Genomic DNA, 20,883 nt, shown 5'->3' with positions numbered 1-20,883 from the left:
TATGTCAATGAACTTGACATATGTCAATGAACTAGAAAAGCGGGCAACAAAGTCGGAAAGATGGACGTGGCCATATTTGATTAGAAATATCAAAATAAGCATAACCCATTGCTTTGCCATGGGGACCACTCTCTCGGGCCCTAAATCCATCGTTTAGGCCTTCAAAATCACGTTTTTGTCGTTTTAAGAAAGTTTTGTTTTTGCTATATCTTTTGATAGAAGAGTCGGTTTTTTATTTGGTTAGTTGGGTTAGTTCTATTTTGATTAGTAGTTTCTTAATATATGGTTATCCCAAAACTTTATATTTTTGGAAAATTTTGAGTTTTGTGGTAATTAGGGCATTTCGCCTATATAAAGGTTGGTAGTCTGTATTAGGGTTTTTCAGTTTTAGTTTGAGTTAATAATATTAAGAGTTACTTCTCTTGTTTTCATTGTTTGGTATTTTTTGTGTGTGAATCAATAAACCTTGAAACCATTAATCTCTGGTATTTCACAAGTAATCAACAGGCTTTAGTGTAGGTTGTGAAAATCTGCAACTTATAAGTTCTTCCCTACATCAATTGTTCTTACTTATCATACATTATGTGATGTATGAACAGTATGAACACTTATTAGAGTATGAACAATTATTGTTCATACCTCAATATGAGCTATAAACACTCATTATTCATATGAACAATCATTGTTCATACCTATTTGGGGTATGAACAATCAATGTTTATACCTCACTATATAAGTTGTGCACAACACTATATAACAGAGAAAGTTTATATATGACAATTAATGTATAAGCTTATATACAACAATGTATAAGCTGTGTTGTGCACAACACTGTATAATTTTCGGACACTGTTTCGGAAACTCATGCAGTGGTCGACTCGAGTGGACAATGTATATCGTTTTGCAGTCTCACTTTTACATATCTTTTTTACTTTTTAGATTGTATTTCATTATTGTGATAGTTTTTGCTTTATTGCAGAAGATATATAAAGAATTTATCACAAACTTATGTCTGACCCTCTACTTGATATATGAAAGTGATTATGCTGTGGTTGTGATCCTTCTATACTTCTAAAGAATTTATTCTTTGCCATTTTGTGTAAATAAACTGATCCGTTGCTTATGAATTATTTAGGTTTTAACTTGCTCAAAGAGTATAAGGGCTTCTAGTTTGTTAGAGATGGCATTACTTGCATACCTACAGTTTTGCAGTAGCTTTGGATTGAATCTTGCAGTGTTTTTACTTGTTAGGAAGACTTCGGCACTTACGATGAATGTAGCTGGTGTTGTGAAGGATTCGTTATTGATGCAAGCTGAGTTCTGTCAGAGTTAAGGGTGTGTTATGTCAGAGTTTTTAGTTTCAGTTCTGTCAGAGTTTTCAGTTTCAATTATGTCAGAGTTAAAGGTGTGTAATAGCAAATCCAATTTCAAATTTTGTATTGATGACCATACTATTGCATGTGTTTAATCTAAGAACTAATAAGAATTTCCAAACTTCATTATAACATACTTCCTATCAGAGTTTTGGGCTGGGCTGTAAGAGTTTTGGTGCAAGTTTTGGCTGTCTGAGTTTTGGTGCGAGTTTTGGTGCAAGTTTTGGCATAGTTCTAGCTCCACAATGAACATGGCCTGATGTTTTAATTTTTGTTTGGCCTTACATTTCATCTACACAATGAACACTATGTATCGCCATATTTGCCGAAGTTTGAAGAATTAATTAATTAATAATCCATACACGAATACACTCTGTAAGATCAAAATAATCGGCAGATATATTCATTTTTGTACTTTCAACAGTTGGCACATTTCAAGACTTGGCAATTGGCACTTCTGTTGGCATTGTTACTTTGAACTCTGAAATGTGCTATTGCACTCATAATAGAACTCACTACACCATTATAGGATATTTGTAACACGCACCTTTTTTGCTTTGTAACGGTTATTTAGGCTCTGTTTGGCAGTAACAACTTATGTTGTACTAGGTGGTACTTAGCCAAATTTGGAGTATCCAATTCTCGTGGTTCATGTCCCAGAGATGATCAATAGCATAAGTTGTTTGGTTCTTGCCTACTCTTCCTCAAAACTTATTGCACCCCAACCCCAAGTCAGAAACACACAAAATAATCATGAAAAACTTCAAATAGAAAACCCAATACAATGCAATCTTAAAACAGATTGTTAATCAAACTTTTTTTTTGGTAACTGCTATTTATTACTGCGGAATAAACCGTTCTGTACAAGAAGCAGTAATATCAAATAACAGCAAATTACATACAAAGTTTGGCGGTTTGAACCACCAAAAGAAAAAACTATCTTCCAGCAATTCCAATAATCCAATTGGAACATTCACTTTCATACCCATTGGATTCGATAACCACACATCATCCTTGGCACGATCAGATGCAAAACTGGCGAATGCATCAGCCACGAAGTTAGCTTCCTTGTAATTCCAAATCAGTTCAGTACATGCCATTGAGCTGAATAAATGTAAGCAGTCTTGAATAACATGAAGCACCTCCCAAGGTATATCCAGTGATGAGTGCCTAATGCAATGTTGAATGAACTTTGAATCCGTTTCCACTAGAACACGAACCCCATTTAGCTGCAGAAAAGATAAAATCCTCAAGCCAAAGAATAGCGCTCTCGCTTCAACCATAATAGTGGAAGCATGTAAGATCGGTACTACTAAACCAAAGATAAATCTTCCTTCCCAATCTCTGAAAACACAACCTGCTCCTGCAGCACCTGGATTTCCTTTAGACGAACCATCAATGTTTAACTTAAACACACCCGCAGGTGGTGGTATCCATCTAATGGACACCCACCTCCTACACTTTTCCATTGACGAAGATACATAAATTATCTCGCCGTTGTCCTCGCGCCACATATTCTCCACTAACTTTTTGGCCTTCATCATATAATAGATAGGTGATACCGTGGCATCCTCAAATCTAGATTTATTTCGAGCTATCCATATATTCCAGATAACAGCAGCCGTAATTGATAAGGACCAATCCGCATCCCCGTGTTGTAACGCCACTGCCATCATTCTTCTAACCCAATCAGCAAAGGTGTTATCCATATGTTGTGGGAAAAAACCAACACCAAACCACACAGCCCGAGCGAATGGACATCCAATAAAAATATGTTGCTTCGTATCATTACCATACTCACAAAGAGAACATGCCGAGTTTACATTAATGCCTTTCGTTGTGAGAAAATCAGTAGTTGGCACCACCTCCTGAATACATTGCCATAAGAAAAATCTGATTTTGTAAGGAATGTTAACCCTCCATATTTTCTTAAATATAGGATCAATTTGAACATTGTCATTATGTAACCAATGGTGCACTTGAAGATACGCCGATTTAACCGAGTAACGACCATATTTATCAGGTGCCCATATTCTATAGTCTGGATGAGCATGAATAGATAAAGGTATAGAGAGAATACGAGCCGCATATTCCGGAGACCAATAGCTTCGAATTTCCTCCACCCTCCACGTTCGGGTAGACGGTTCAATAAAATCACTGACACGATTGAGGATGCAATTACTCGGCTGCAAATGCAAAGGGGAAGGTGTGTCAGGCACCCATGAGTCAAGCCACGCACGAATTGCAAGACCATCGCCCACATGCCAACGAATACCCATTGCGAGAAGAGGTTTAATCTTCATAATAGTTTTCCAAATCTTAGATGCTGACCTCGGACATCTTGCTCTCAGAAAATCAGACCTTGGGAAGTATTTTCCTTTCATGCATTTCGCCCACATAGACGTGGGTGATATAAGTTCCCAAGCTTTTTTGCCAAGTAGAGAAATATTTTGAATTTCTAAATCTTTAATCCCAAGCCCACCAGCCTCTCTTGGTTTACAAGCAAGTTCCCATGAAAAATAATGGAGCTTGTTTTGACCTTTCTCATGATTCCACAGAAAGGCTTTCCTGTACCGGTCAAGCTCTTCAATGATATAAACAGGCAATCGGATACATGACATAAAGTAGACTGGAAGCGCAGTTAATACAGAATTAACCAACGTGAGTCTACCTCCTCTAGAAATAATAGAGGATTTTCAGCTAGCAAGTCGATCTTGGAACCTTTTAATCAAAGGTTTGAAATGCTCCTGTTTCGCTCTTCCAATAACAGCAGGAACACCTAAATAGGTGGGAAATGTTGTTGTCATTTGAACATGATGAATCGCCCGAAGAGAAGTCACCAGTTCCATCTGTAATTGGTTGTTATGAATCATTTGGGATTTATCTCTGTTAATACTCTGACTAGAAACCTGTTCATACTGTTCCAGAATTCTCTGTAACTCAGAAGCCACCACTACGTCGGCTTTTAAGAAAACCAATAAATTATCCACATACATAAGATGCGATAGAGCTGGAACAGATCTGGCCACTCTAATCCCTTGAATCTTCCCATTAACCTGTGCATATTGAAATTGTCGTGAAAGAGCCTCCGCACACAAAATGAAGATATATGGTGAGATAGGGTCTCCTTGACGAATGCCCCTTGACGGTCTGAAGAAACCATAAGGAGATCCATTAAGAAGAATGGAAAAGGATGGTGATGAAATGCAAAACAAGATTCGATCCACCCATGTTTGTTGAAAGCCATATCTAATCAAGACATTTTCTATAAATTTCCATTTGAGCCTATCGTATGCTTTCTTCATATCGAACTTTAAAGCATAGAATCTCTTTTTACGATTCCTTTTGCCTTCAATGAAGTGGAAAGCTTCATGTGCCATCAACACGTTATCTTGGATAGACCTACCCGGTAAGAACGCACTCTGATAAGGATTGATGATAGATTGGAGAATAGGCCTCATTCTGTTCACCATAATCTTTGTAATTATCCGATAGATCACATTAGTGAGACTAATAGGCCTGAAATGCTTAGCAGCAGAAGGATTAGCAGTTTTCGGAATTAATACAATATTCGTATGATTAATTTCCCTAGCAAATGAACCATGCATAAAAAACTGGGTGACAACACTTACAACCTTATGACCAACAATGTCCCAAAAATGCTTATAGAACAACGCATTAAAACCATCAGGTCCCGGAGACTTCAAAGATCCAATTGATTTTAAGGTTCGAAAAATCTTGTCATGTGTAACAGGCTTTAGCAGAGATATATTATCATCATTCGAAATCAGATTGAGAGGTATTGCTTCTAAAAAGTTAGAAGTATTATTTGGCTCATCAGAGGCAAACAAATCAGAGAAGTAGCCTTGTAAATGTTCACCAATGTCATCCCACGAAGTGAGCATCTTACCATGGCCATCATGAATACTTTTGATATTGGCTCTACTTCGTCTTCTTGACACTGTGGCATGGAAGAATTTTGTATCAAGGTCACCCTTATGATCCCAATCATACCCTGCCTTCTGCCCCCAATGCAAATGTTGTTGTCTCAGAATTAAGTCATGATGTTGTAAAAGGTTCATCTCGGCATCCAATAAATTCTCCCATAATGCAGAGGTATGATCAATTGAATTAAGCTTATCTTCCAATTCCTGAATCTGATTTTTAATCTGCTTTAATTTGTAATCCAAATGGCCGAAGGTCTTAACATTCCAACTTCTTAACAATTTCCTACAGAAAGCTAGATGTCTACAAAAAGAGAATGAAGCAGAGCCTTGAAACTTCCCATCCATCCCTTCTTCAATAACTTTCTTGCAAGATACATCAGTTAACCACATCTGCTCGAATCTGAAAGGTTTTCGAAACCACTTCATATGGGGGTTCAGCTTTATACATAATATCTTATGATCCGATTCCTTGTTTGCAATATGTTGAACACAAGCATTAGGAAACAATATTCTCCAGTTAGGGTTACAAACAGCCCTGTCTAGTCTTTTCAACACCCTGTTCCGACCTTTTTGATTATTACTCCAAGTAAACATTTGCCCACTAAAACCCATGTCCATGAAAGAACAGTCATGTAACATCTGATTGAACTTCTGCATTTTACTTCCAGTACATGGTCTTCCACCCCATTTCTCCTCATAATGACTAATATCATTATAATCTCCCATACAAATCCATGGTTCTAAATTAACAGGTTGCAACTGTTTTAACATATCCCACTGAACTCGACGAAAATGGGCTTTAGTACTTGCATAAATCCCAGACAAATACCATACAACACCATTACTTTCATTAATAACTGCATGGATAATCCATTGATCTGAATACAAGACTTGGACATCAAAATCACTATCCCACAGTAGCCAAAGACCTCCAGATAAACCCCTAGCAGGTACAATGAACGACTTATATACACCTAACTTCCTAATAATCTTATTAGATTTAAACCATCCAGCTTTAGTTTCACACAAAAAGATAAAGCCCGATCTCTCATTTCTGATGTGATCATTCAAGCACATAACCGTCGAGTCGAGACCAACTCCTCGGCCCAAAGATAAAATACTCATGGTGCTCCCGGTGGTGGCTACGTTTCACGACCACCACCTTGCCATCCTCTTAGCACGTTTCTTAGTCGGGAGAGGACGATACTGTGAAGAAGCATGTGAAGCATTTGAATTCTCCAATCCATTACAGTGTATTGGGGTCTTCCTCCTATCCTCACTATTAGCTAGAAAAGCCTCCTCAATCTCCTCTCCATCAGCCATAAATCTTAAATTTTTTGCTGCTGAAAAATCCTCACATTCAACCTCCAATCTCTTGAAATAACTCATTCCAGGCGCAAACGCTGCAGCTCCACCCTTTACATGCAAGTCCCTTGGTAAAGTGCTGACCTCACCAACCTCTTCAGAATTCTTATGTTCGCCATCTTCTTTACACTGTGCAAAATGGAAAAGCTGAGATTCAGGTTCCACCAGCTGTAGAAAGGCATTAGATCCCATAGGTGGCTCCATGTGCATTGGGCCTTGATAGTTATTTGTTGCCTGAGCATCTTGATTTAACACCATATTAGAAGAGAGTTTGTTATGATCATGAAAATCAGGTTTCCTAGCTCCTGTAATCTCTGGCATATGTTTCTCATGTTGATCAGGTGAAGCATCTTCTATAATCGAAGGAGCTCTTACATTGGTGCCAACATGCACAGCATGTGTATTCTGGGGTTCAAGGAAATGCTTAGTATAAAGGTGAGGTGGGGTAGGATGATGCTTAGCTGAAAAAGTCAGAAACTGATTATGTTCAACTAACGGCATACTCTGCTGATCAATGAAGGACTCCACCCTCTCATTTGGATCAAAGCTAATTTTATGATTAGCTCTATGGTTCATGATCTTTTTAAAAAGTCTGCTTCTTGGGTTATAAAGCTCAAACTTTTCTGTTTTATCAACATGCAGGTCCCCCGATGTTCCTTCAAGATCAGACAAAGAACAAGCAGAATTAGAATGACCAATAAAACCACATTTAAAGTAGAAAGTTGGTATATTCTCATAACCGAACTGAATCCATATAGTGCCATCCACCTCCATGGGTAACATCAACCCAGGTGGTATTTGTTCTGTCACATCCAACATGACTTTTGCTCTAGCAATGGCTTCCTCCTGATCAACAGCTTTATACATCTCAATAACCTTGATATCATCTTGAGCAAAGCCAGCCTCTTCCAGATTCACTTCAATAATACCATGTACCATGAAAATCTCCAGGTATTGAATCAAATGCATCCATATAACAACTTTATCAAAAATAGTATCCGGATTCTCATTATAATCTTCCCATTGAACGATTTGGAAGATAGTATTCGAGATCACCCAAGGCTGCTCCTTTATAAGAAAATTCATCATATCTTGACTTGTTACCAAAATCTGGAAGACATCATTATTCATCATTCGAATTTTTGATATTGCTTGCTTCGGCCACAAACTCTCCAGTCCTTGTTTAACCGATTTGAAATTTAGTCTTGATTGCAACACCCGACCCACCAAACTCAGCTGGTTGAATTCCTTGATCTTGTCCTTCATCTGTGTAGTTAAGGTAACTGTTGGAGCAGGTTTAGGAGGTAAAGAAATCTTTTTCTCGAAAGCTGCAGAAAGTTTTTCAATTGGAGGGATACTGGTTTTAGATTGCACACCCTTTCCTTTAGAAGATGAAGCCATACTGGGATATAAAAATATAATGGCTGGATGAGTTGATAGTGGAGTTATTTCCTTAAACCTTATCTTTTTATAGATGAAAAAACTCCAAAATCGATACGCATGCATCCAAAACATGATTAAATCTCAGTAAGTATAACCAACTTGTAACTGTTTTACTTGTAAAACTGGTGTAGCAGCTAGAACACAGATAGACTGCCCAATCTAAACACTCTGCATGTTATTATAGTTATCCTCTTGGAGACCCACAAAATTACCATAATTAACACGTTATCGAGAACCAAGAAAGGTATAATTCATTCCAACAGAGAGATTTTTCCTAGATCTGACGGTATTAAACATTCATCATGACTAGATTAAACGCTGGAGGATATTCCTCTTCTGAACTCAGGGGAGGATTTTACCAGAAGAAGATACGTCAGCAGTCATTATGCCATCTATGGCAAGTGAGGTTGGAGTAATTGAATCTATAGATTTACCAACGAAATAATGACACCTTCACTTGCTCTTTCTTCATTACTTGAGAGTTGAGAGAGAAGAAAAAGAGAGGGATTTCATGGGTGCATATGAAACAGGAAATTGTACACGGTAACTCACATGCACTGCTGGTTTTATCGAATTGTACACGGTAACTCACACGCACTCCCAAATTAATATACCAAAACAACCACATATATATTTCTATTTTCTTGAAAGAAATTTACAAATAAAGATTACATAAACTTCTTTAGTAGCAACAATTCGGAAATCGCCAAAATCAAGTGGGTTTCATCTTGTATCTTCAAAATTGGAGAAATCAGGAGATGATGTGAGTATAGAGATGTTCAAATTTGAGAAAATGGAGATTTTGTGTGATGAAAACGGTGGGTTTTGCTTTGAGATATTGCACTTTTCCTTTTTGTTTAAATAAGAGAAGCAGGGTGTGGAGAGAAGATGGTGGGGGAAGGAAGAAATAAATTGTTGAAGTGGTGAAGAAGAAGAGAATAGGGTTGTGTTTTCTCGTTTTTTATTTTTTTTTGTCGGTCCTTTTCTTATTTATTAAGATGTAGATCGAAATCCAACCTTTTCGAATGGATACCGTTATTCATACTTTTGTGGTTGGGCCAACCAACTAGTAGCTTAAGGTCTACGGGTTTGGGCTCAAAAAATAGAAACCAAACATAAAAAACGGGATAGTGCACCCTAACCCATAAATGGGTTGGGCAATACAGGCTACTAAATTGGGCATTACCGTTAGTAAGTTGCCAACGTTAAATCAACGTTGGTTTATTTGGGTGAATTTCATAAATTAATCTAACGCTTAAAAATCGTTCGATAAGTGATACAAATTAAAATTTCGCCAAATAGGAAACAAAAAAATCCGCGCTATATTATTTCGGTCGAAGTATAAAACATAAATTTCTTTCTCTCCTCTCACACTCTCTCACCGCCGCATTTCAAGATCCCTAAAATGGATCTCGCACTCCTCAAATTTTTACTTCTCTCTTCAAATATTTGAATCCGTACAAAACTAATTTTCGGTGGATCTTGCTGGAAACCAAAGGAACAAAGTAACCAGGTCATTTTTTATCCTTGCCTTCAAATTTGTTTATAACTAGAAAATCGATTTTTTAGGGTTTTATTTTCTACTTATTTTTCCAGATCTAGTTTCTTTCTTTGCAAAAAAGAACGCAGATCTGAAAAGCAAAAAATTATCTAGTTTCATTTTTATCGTTTTTTAAACTTATTTGCTCGGTTTTATTTCATTTCTGGTGTGGATATGGATTTGTTAGAGTGGATCTGTGTGTGTGTGTGTGTTTTTTTTTTTTTTTTTTTTTTTTTTTGTGTGTGTGTGTGTGGGTTTGGGAATGATGATGGTGATTGATTATTGAGAGTTAGATGTGTTTGTCGGCGCAGGTTTGTATGACCGGATATATAGTGTTGGTGCAAATATCATCGTGGTAATTTCGAAAAACAATATATTCTGCTTTTCGAAAAAGGTTCGATGCTGTTTATGAGTAATGCAAATGATGTGTAGTTTATAGTTCATGTGCTATGTGCTTTGCTTGTGATGTTGTAGTGAGAGTCATTTATTACCTTAGATTATGTTATATGCAATATTTTCTAGCTCATATAGGAACCTGTACACTCCTGTCCCCTCTCTTTTCCACTGCATTGGTACGCACACGCTATAGTGTTATTATGATTACGTGGTATATGTTTTACACATTCTTATTTAAATTTATCTTTGTTTATTCTCAGAGCTCATGTATATTGTGTTACATATGGCTGATATGTACTGTAAGAACCTTCCACTTTCAAAGGACTTCGATCCACAGGAAAATATGCACGGTGAAGATCTTCTATCTATGGCTGCCAATGTACTGGTTCAGGTATCTCATAGTTTTCCTCATTAAATGAACATCAACTATGTTCTAAGTTCAGTTTTGTTAGTAAACAATGACAAATTTGATACAACTGATATGGTTTATAATGGAATATCCTTTTATTTCCGTAGTGCTGTTTGTGAACAAAGTTTATAGACGATGGGATATTAGCTTACTCTTTTTATCTAGCACTGTATAGCTCTAGATGATTCAATTTAGTGATGGAAAGGATGAGTTGTGGCATAAGCTAAAAAACCCTGAAATCTGTCACAATCCCCTTGGATAGGATTGGAATGCATGTTGGTTTCCCCGAGAATAACTTAGATAGGACTTGGGAACTTGAGAAGATAGGTTATATCCACATATTTAATCAAATATCTAATCTTGTGGAACATGCTAGTGTGATGAACCGTGAAAGCTTTGGCACACCCCTTGTTTATGAATGGGGATGCTCATAAAATGGTTGTCCCATAATAACTCGGCAGGACTTGGGAACTTGAGAAGTTAGGTTACTAGCACGTGTTTAATCAAAGATCCACTATTATGGTTAGTATGTGCATCCACCAATAGCAGGTTGAAGTGATTGGATAAAACTATAAAAGTAAGTTTTGGGGATGGGGGTTTTTCTTATTCTTTGGGAGCTAGGAAGTAATGTTTGGAAATCATCTTCTATGATTTTTGTTACATTGTTGTTACAACCAATGGAATCCTTTTGATATTTATAACAGCTCAATTACTATGGCAAACAATGATTGTAGTGTCATTAAATTGATCATTATTTCTCATTGTAAATATTAATGATTTAATGATTATATTAGTAAAAATTGTGAATATAAGTCATTTTTTTTGTTACAGTTATGAATTGGTTTTGACACTGATAATAAAAGAATTGGTGTTATACTCCTTTAGAAATAATGACTATAGAAATAGTCTTATCAGATTCTATTAAGTCGTAAGAAATAAAACAAAAAATAAATAAAAGCGATATCAATAATTATGGATTTAATAGTTAGTGCAGTTTAATAATCATACTAATTGCAGTAGTGGTATTGATCAATGCAGTTGGTTATGTCTAATCAACTAAGGAAGCAATTAGTTTGCAAGTGACAATGATAGGAAGGGAGACTAGATTGGACCACTTATTCGGTCTGCAGCGCCTCCAGTGCAATTTCATTTTGAGTTGCCACTTCTAGTTGAGTCTCATCCCCAGTTTTGTTAGAGACCTGTTGGCCCACACTCGTTATCAGAGATGATCTAATGGAATGAGCCTGTAGGTTTATTCGTGTTCTTCCGTTCAAGTTCAACTTGAGCTGTAATGTTTCAGAACTAAAGACATGTGTAAGCGAAATCCTTTGTGTGCACAATGGTGCATCTGTGCATCTAGTATGCTCTACTTGTTTGTTTAATTTAATTCTTCTCGAAACTTTTATCTCTAATTGTTCTCCTTATAGATACTGTTTGTTGATACATTTAGAGTATTATTTGCAATAAACCATGACAAGTAATATATAGCTAAATGATGGGATATGTATGGAATATACAAACAACATTTGAAGTTTTGAACCCGTGCTGATCTTTTCTTGGCGTTATTATCCTTTTAAATGCATTAATTAAATCTTGACTCATATCTGAATACTTTCTTGCCACAGTTGTTTTGGCGTACTAGGAGTTTTGGTTATCTGCTTGAGGCAATTTTAGTTTTGGAGTTCGGTTTGACCATACGGTCAGTTTCTAATGCTATCTTTATGACATTTATGTTTTCTGAAAGCTAAACCGTTTACAACATTGGCTAATATCTGTGGATGTGAAGTTTTTTTTTAGTAATTGAAAATTAACTACATTAATTGAACTGAAAATAGTATAGCGTGAGCTTAAGGATGTAAAAAGAAGAGATGAAAAATGTTTGGAATATGTTTGCGTAAAAAGTTGTGTAATTGAGGTATGGCTATTCGTTCATCAGGTTCTGCTGAAAAAGTACAAGTTCACCGCCCGTTCATATTGGTTCAGCCATTAATATATTTCAGAGTAGTTCAGACACACCCCATTCCTTTTAAATTTTTTAGGGCCACTCCTTGGTTGGCAAAACATGTGACTACTCTCAATTCTAAATGAAAAAAGATATCCTCTTTTTTTACCGTGCCCAACAACCCTTGACTTTTTCTGTCCACTTTGAAATATCAAGGTTCAAGGACAACCAATTTAACAAAGTGTTTATTCTATTTTCCATGGTTGAGGAAAGAAACACTTTCAGTTATTGTCTCCAAACACCCTCAAACTTCAAAGACTTAGCATCAATCACTCTGATTATCGAGTATTTGACAAACGTAAATTGAAATATCAAAGCATTTTAGCAGGATGTTTGCTGTTGACGGAGATGGTAATCATAATCTGAATCGGGCTCTCTGAAGAGAAGTTTTCATGAATTTTTTTATAAGTTGGTTTGTGCCTACTGTTTTTAAGAAAAGGAAAAATGAACTGGTTTTCAAGATAACACGTGAGTTTCATGTTTTACAGGCACGTTTGTCTCTACCCTTTATTTTAAGGAACATATATTTTTTTTCCGTTGATTGTCACATATATATTGTAGTGAATCTATTAATGCCCAAAAGTATCTTTGTTTCTGTGTATAATTTCTTTACGGAGAATATGAAGTTTCCATGCATAAGTTTTTACTTTGGCATTTGGTTGTTCACTATGCCAGGTAATTTCTTAAAAGGAAGTCTTTTTGTTATATACATTTATATACAGATGCTAGACTAAAGATAATTTCTTTTGTAGTTTTTTATTTCTATAATTTGATCTAATCCTGGCCGTGTTTGCAAGCTTGCAAATTGCAATTATGTAAATGTGTTTGGTTGCCTTACTGTTTTTGAAAAGGAAAATTTTATTGTTTCCAAATTGGGTTTATTCTAATATCTTTGAAGAACTGGTGTTTCTGTTCATTATGCCTCTAGCCTATGCCTTTGGTTGTCATTTGTTGTCTAGATAACACGTGTTCCATGTTTACAGGCATGTTTGGCAGTACAAGATTTCACTTTAACTAAATGTGGCGAAGCAACTGCTTTACTACCTTGAAGTTCTGATGGGTGTTTGGGATGCGGTTGTAATCTTGTCCTTTTATGATTTCTTCAGAAATTTTTGTGGCTTCTCTTGTGATCTGGTTTTGAGTCTTTTGACTTGGTTGAGTTCGATTTCATTTGTGCACATAATTATGGTAGTGAACACTCTCTAAAGTATAATAAGCTTTTTAAATACTAGAAACTATAATTTTTTTGGTCGCCAAAAATGGACATCCACCATTAGAGAGCAAGAAAAGGATCGGTTGACTCCTGTGAGTATTAAAATTTAAATTCAAATTAACTTAAGTTGTAACTTATCTTGAATTTTCCCTGTATGGTTACTGTTTGATAGTTATTTTATCTTGTTTAGATTGTCGAGGCACTAAGCACAAGTTATTTGGGTCCTGACTACTCACAGGTATTTTAGTTGGATCTTTCTTTATCTGTATAAGTCCTTGCTTCATCATTATGCTATATTTGTTTGAAAAGGTAAACAGAAAACACAAACATACCATTGTATGCTATATATTAAGTAGGTATGTTTTGGACCAAAAACCAAAACTTTGGCTGAAAAATAGGTGTGCTGAGATTGCATGGTAGGGTATAAAACAATATTCTGTTGGGGATCATAGATGTGATCTTTTTCGAGGTAGGATTCGTTGTCCCATTCATTGGCGAAGCATATTGAGATGAAACCAACCTGTGTGGGGAGAAATCTCTCTTCTAATAAATCTGACAAAGATGCTCAATCTCTCTCTCAAATTGACCTTGAACTCAAATACAGCTTCCAAAGGAACTACCAGGTCGATCTCCCCCCTTTTAATACATATAATATTTCAAAATTGAATTATTCCTGAGTGATTTCTTATATGCTCATTCTGTTTTTTGCAGTTTCTACAACGTGTGTTTACCATTGACACCCTTGTGAAACCTTTTCCGCCCGTTATGGCATACAATGTTTTGCGTAATTTGAGCTTCTTCACTTCCATTTTTCACCCAATTCTTCGGTAAGTTTAGTTTAAGTTTCCACTTAGTATTGTGTTCCTTAGGTGAACTATAGTATATGGCAACAAATATGATGTTCCATGGTAGTCGGAGACAAACTTTACAATCATAGTGGATGTAGCTTTGTGCTTACATGGATGGTAGTTAAGAGACAAAGTGGTTGCTTCTAATAAGAAGTAGCAAATGCTAGCTCCTCTAAAGCCCGAGCTTTCAAGAATGAAGATAATTACTTGAGCTAGGAAGCTAATAGTCCACCGTACTTCCATAGTCCACCCACTATATGCTGACCCAAATTCTATTCACCTATAATTCTATCAGAAACTAGCGACTTAATACTATGTTGATTCATCGTAAAAAACCATTTTACCTAATGCTAAGAAACGTCTTACCTCAATACCCTGAGCAGTAACGGAGTAGAAGCAAGTAACTTAATGTATGATCAAATCTGTCATTGTTGTTTGCATGTTTATGGCATTCTATGCATGTTTTCCACAGATTGTAATGTACCGGACAGATTATTTGGTCGCATTTGCTGGCTGATGCGGACAGATGCATGTGAAAGCGCATTACTTTAGGCTCTTCTATTTCTGTTTTGTATAACGGAAGTGAGTTGTTTTGCAGATGAGAAAGGCATTGCAAATGCTCAGAAATCTCTTGGTTTAGGACAAGAAGAAAAAGTGCACAATGTCCGCTGAGTGAATCCTTGTGCGACAAGGAAAAAAGGAAAACTTGTTGAATTCTTAAGTTGAGACTTTTGTTTGTTTATTTGTTTTCTTTAGCATTCGGAGTTCTTGAAACATATGTTCTTTGCTATCACTAGCGTTAAAAAATTGAAACATTGTTACTGTTGTTGTGTGGTCTTTGATAGTTCTGTAGGCAATGGTTGTCAGTAGAGGAGAAACAAAATATGATAAATTATTTTTTTTTATCAGCAGTAACCCATCAGCAACGGTTTATAACAGTTATAAACGACTTTTAAATTTTTTTAAAAAAAAATTAACTATCAACTTTGCAACGCTTAAGAACTATTGGTAATTTTTTAACAAATTACCAACGTTTAAAAACCGTTGCAAAGGTTTTAAATTTGTGTATGAAATAGTTATAAAAAATGTTACAAATAATTATTGCAATGGTTAATAACTGTTGGAAATTTCTGTTTGCAACGCTTATTAACCGTTGTAAAAATTTCCAACACTTTATATTTGCAACACTTAAAAAGTGTTGCGAAAATTATTAGCAACGGTTTTTTGCCATTGCAAATAGCCTGTTATGGTGTAGTGACTATAGCTTGACCTTCTATTGAACCATGTATAAACCCACGTCGCACTCAATCCTTGAGTAGAATACTATGAAATTCACCTCCATTCAGGGGAAGAATTTTTCTGCAGAAAGTACTAGAGGCATGTGTAGTGTGACACTACACTGTTAGTGTATCACTGAGTACCATATTTGAAACATTGTTGGAGAACAAAAGAGAACAAAAAACTCATTGGTGGATCTTCTGAAAACCTTTAAAATAAAAATGGAGTATGATGGTCAATATATAAGAAACTCTACATTGTCATCACAAAATGGTATATACATCCCAAGTAATACCATGCCAAAAAGTACAAGGGAACAAAGATCAGTACAACTTTCCTTTCTAAACAAGCTAGAGTTCTTGCTCCATCAGAAGTATAAATTAGTTAAAAGTCCCAAAAAGATCTATGCACAATAGCCAAATGACTTGCCGTGAAGAGGCGATGACTAACAAACCTCACTAGCCAATTTCACCAAATGGGAAGAAAACACACAATTTGATTCAAACATTGTCCATTCAAATCTCTCAAGCCTGATCAGTTAACACTGTACATTTTCAATCTTTGTCTAGGGGATGCTGAAGGTTTGCCAAAGTCTGTTCTCGAAATATTGCGTGAACTTAACAGCCCCTAGTTCTTCGATAACTAACACTATTCGAATCCACTTGCTAAGCTGGCAAACTAGCACACAAAACCTGACTAAATTCTAGTTAGCTGATTCGAATCCACTTGCTAAGCTTGCAAAAGACTAAATACTAGTTAGCTGACTAGGAGCTGGAGCTGTCTTGCAAACTAGCACACAAAACCTTCTGCTCTCTAAAGATTTTTCCCACAATTCACCTTCTCTTTATATAGCAGAAATGGAAAGAGACCTTCGCTGTATTAATTATCACTATCCCGTGTAAATTTGAACTTCAAGATCAATCATGATCCATGAATGTAAAATAGCTCTTTGGCAGATCTAAGCCAGGCACCCCAACTGTGATTCTTTTCATACAAATATTTTTCATACTTTAGGCATAACACCGACTTTCCCAGTAGCTGCACAAAGAAGAACGATGAGTAAAAACCAAGAAATCTCTAAAACTACATTGAACAAGAAATGACCCTAAACTTATCAAACGCAAGAGCAGAACTCAGAAACAACAAAAACCAATTGATAAAACAAAAAAGCAAGGCAAACTGAAGCTTAGCACTGAAACTATTTAATTAAGACCGAAATTCTATTGATTTTTTTATCAGGCAACCAAACCCCAAAGAAATGAAATTATCCCAATTGGGATTTAGGAGCATAAATTTAGATTCCACTGTTACACCTCCCACACAAACTTCATTTCCCCAATTTTTTCTGCAATGCAACCAAATTAACCTAACTTGAACATTTCAAGAACCACAATTAAAACAAAAGGCTTGGAAATTCGAGAGAGAGAGAGAGAGAGAGAGAGAGAGAGAGAGAGAGAGAGAGAGAGAGAGAGAGAGAGAGAGAGAGAGAGAGAGAGAGAGCATACCTGTTTGAATCCTTCTTCGTCGGCAAAGAGGAAAGAATTCAAAACCCTCATGAGTTTGTTGAGTTTGTTTGTTGTTTGTTTAATTTTCGGTGATATGAAAATGGTTTAATATTTTGTGGTTTAATTTTTGGTTATATGAAAACGCCCAATTCAAAACCCTTCGTGAGTTTGTTTATGTGAGTTTACAAAAATTTTGAGTTTTCGAAATTTTGTTTCGTATTTTATGAGGTTAATTTCAAAATTTCATTTTTTAATCTTGATTCAGGATGGTTTGGATCCAACGAATGTTTTTGGCAATTTCAGAAACTCATGTCTCCTTAGCCAAATCGATATATATATACTCATGTCTCACTTGAAGTCTGACAAAATACCAAAATATTTGAACTCATGTTGCTAAACAAGCATTCAACAGCTAGAAACACTATCGGAAGACCAAAAATACAACATGTATGGTACTTGGATTTCCAAGACACGCCAAAAGAAGATAAGTTTTTGTCGATTCACATTACATCTATCCCCATGATAGTATATAAAAGCTTCATCGATCAATGAAAAACCACATAATTTTTTTGCCAAGTAATGATGCCACCAAACATGATATCTCCAAGTCTTCCATCTCCTTCATACAACGGTGCAAAATCATCAAGTATCTCATCGACTCGGACATTATACGAACTTGGAGGTGTCCTTAAATAGGTGTAGACTTCTCCAAGTGCAACCATAGTCTTTGTTATGAAACTCTTCAAATGACAAGTTGTAGATTGAGGTCGGATATTGCGTGAATCATCACGAACTGGTAATTGTTGTATTTCCTAAATAAATAAGAAAAAAACAATGAAATTAATATAGCAATTGAGATTTTATATAGCTTATTGAACACAAGAAAGAAGAAACCTGTCATTTATTTGTACTGTGATAAGCTGGACAAACATGAACATATACTACACCATGCAATAGTTTAATCTAAATGAATTCAATCTCAGAAGATAACAAGCAACCTCACAGCCCCAAGTTCACGTCCTTGCATGTTCATGGACCTCATACTAAATAAATAAAAAAATAACAAATAAAACTTGTAGTCTCCTTGTTGGGAGATATTCAAACAATGTAAGTCTTTCATACATTTTTACTCCTAAACTAGTGAACCATAACTCAAATAAGACTAAACATTGTCATTGCTCTAAGACGCAAAATCTGAAACCAAACCAGGCTGACTATGATTGAGATTCTTCTAATATTAGTACTAGCTCATTCACAAAGAATAATGAATATAGAAATGATTCCTAGCTTACTATGTCATTTGTTCAATCTAAGACATGATACAAACTCAACAACTCATCTTCACTTACTAGAAACATCTCAATGACCAAAACATATAGGAAACATACATACAAACAAAAATTCATACCATTGCAAATTGAAACCAAACCTTAAAGTCACCTATCCTAAAAAATTCAACATACCCACATGACCAAATCATAAAACAATCCCAAGAGAATCAAAATTTCCTAGATCACAAAGTACTCAAACTTCCAACATTTCATTAAAAATCACAACACCAATCTGAAAGAAAAACCTATCTAATACTAACCCTAGCTATGCTCACTCAAATCCACCCAATTTGAAATTCTAAGGCATTTGTATGTTCCACCATCCATGCCATATGGTCAGAGAGAAATAGAAGGAGATTCAGAAGCAAGACACTCACTCATGAGTCAGTTCAGACTGGTGTATAGTCAGAGACAAAGCAGGGGCAGTGAAATTCATGTACAAATTAAATGACACTTTAAGACAACATCAGTCCTTATGCAAGAAGTGAAGACCATTGAGATGAGGCTATGAAAGTGCAAAAAGATGAACCTCAAGAGGGTTAATGTAGACTTTGATCCACTCATAGCAGTGCGAATAGTTAAAGGTAGGGCCCCTAGTGGCTTACTAAAAACACCTTTAATCCTAGTCTGGAGTCTATCAGCTCCAACACATGAAAGCATCTTATTAATCCTCAAAACATGGAATTGGAATACGAGCAGCCTCAAGAGCCTCACTAGAGACATTATCCTTCTCCAACTAACCAAATGGACACAGAAAGGCATCAACTCCCTTCTTCTTCATGCCTACATCATAAATACTGATTTTGGGATTAGGGACACCATGACAATACCGTGACTTGGGGTAAGGTTTGTTTTTGATCCATCGATAACATCTTGCAAGTTTTCCCCCATCGCAATTGTTTGAAGTCAGTTAGTTTTAGGATTTTTACCAAGCTACATAACTACAAGAAAAGAGAAGTGCTACAGACCTTTATCTAAATTATTACTTGAGATGCATTTCCAAGCCCTGAAGATTGCCGCTTAAGGTTTGCAAATTCATGCTCAAGTATCTTGCGAGCCTTGTCTGCTTCATCAAGTCTCACCATGATTGCCTCATAACCTGACTCACTGCTTTCACGTACCCTCTTCTCTCTTTGAGCAATATTCTTATAAGGAGCTGAAGCATGATAAACAGTCTTAATGACACCACTACCTAGACCGCGCGCAAACACGCCCTTTTCCATCACGACCAATAACCCATTAAGCAAACTAAAATTGAGGTAGAACTTTGAATAAAAACCACTAGAAAAATCGAAACAAGATGGGAAGAAGCATCACACCAAAGCAACGGGATCATTGTCTAGATCCCTTTCCACTATATCAGGCTCATTGCTAACAAGTTGGTTAATTTCCTCCTACAAAAGAAATCAAAGTCACCATTTATTAAGTACATACTAGCTGGTCATTCAAACATAATCAATAACTATACAAATATGTCTCATTGTCTCCTACAAGAGATTGCCTCGTTTCAGAATTGATGCAACTCCTATCTTTCCTCATATGGGTGGCCACATATCCTTGTGTCCTTGAAACCTTACCAACCGGGCTATTTTTCTTCTATAACATATTAAACAAACATGTAGATAAAGACTAATAATAGTTGAGTGCATGCGAAGAGGTTTGATCAAGTTCATAGCAGCATAGGTCTTCTCAGATAGTGTATTCTCTTCCGGTAGAGTCATCTTTTTATGGAATTGCAACAACTCTGTGAAGTTACTGTTAGACCACCTGTGTCTAGCTTTCATGCTCAACAACTCAATCGTCGTCAATAATTTCTAATCTTCACCCCGACATGATGGATATAATGGTTTTAAAGAATCCTCTATCAACTTGTGATACTGAATAGGATGAATGATTTAACCCCTTGAAGGTATTCAGTAGACAAAGTCGATGCTTTCATCCCGTTCTTGCTTGGCAGTGTCGAAAACATTTTCTAAATAAACATGAACATATATAATATTAGTATGATTTCAAATAGGGTATTCAACTTGAAACCTGATAAAGGATTCAGAGTAAGTGGTACTCAAATTCCGTTCTACCTCCTTGCACACTTAACACCCCCAACAACCCACATATTAAGAGGGCATGAGAAAACTCTCATATAACTTAAAAACTCGTGAAGGGGGAAACAATCACTATGAAGTCAGAAACAAGGAGCAAGTAATAAGCACAAGAATCATTGTCATACATGACC

General features: G+C 36.1%; 1 long non-coding RNA gene across 5 annotated transcripts; it reads left to right on the top strand.

Moving 5' to 3' along the window:
• Positions 1-9,477: 9,477 nt before the first annotated feature.
• Positions 9,478-15,364, top strand: LOC147493963 (uncharacterized). 5 transcript variants are annotated; one of them, XR_015199934.1, is made up of 9 exons: positions 9,478-9,641; positions 9,980-10,023; positions 10,325-10,455; positions 12,099-12,172; positions 13,459-13,780; positions 13,879-13,926; positions 14,087-14,311; positions 14,400-14,515; positions 15,135-15,364. It is a non-coding gene; the product is annotated as an uncharacterized LOC147493963 (long non-coding RNA). The 5 variants fall into 5 exon arrangements; XR_015199933.1 differs by lacking the exon at positions 9,980-10,023 and having other exon boundaries at positions 9,479-9,641; positions 15,009-15,143; XR_015199935.1 differs by lacking the exon at positions 9,980-10,023 and having other exon boundaries at positions 9,480-9,641; positions 14,162-14,311.
• Positions 15,365-20,883: the final 5,519 nt, after the last annotated feature.

This window comes from Coptis chinensis, chromosome 6 (genome assembly GCF_015680905.1).
Source record: "Coptis chinensis isolate HL-2020 chromosome 6, ASM1568090v1, whole genome shotgun sequence".
In the NCBI taxonomy this organism is placed as follows: domain Eukaryota; kingdom Viridiplantae; phylum Streptophyta; class Magnoliopsida; order Ranunculales; family Ranunculaceae; genus Coptis; species Coptis chinensis.
Note: the sequence above shows the minus strand (reverse complement) of the source record. Positions and strands in the feature narration are given on the sequence as shown.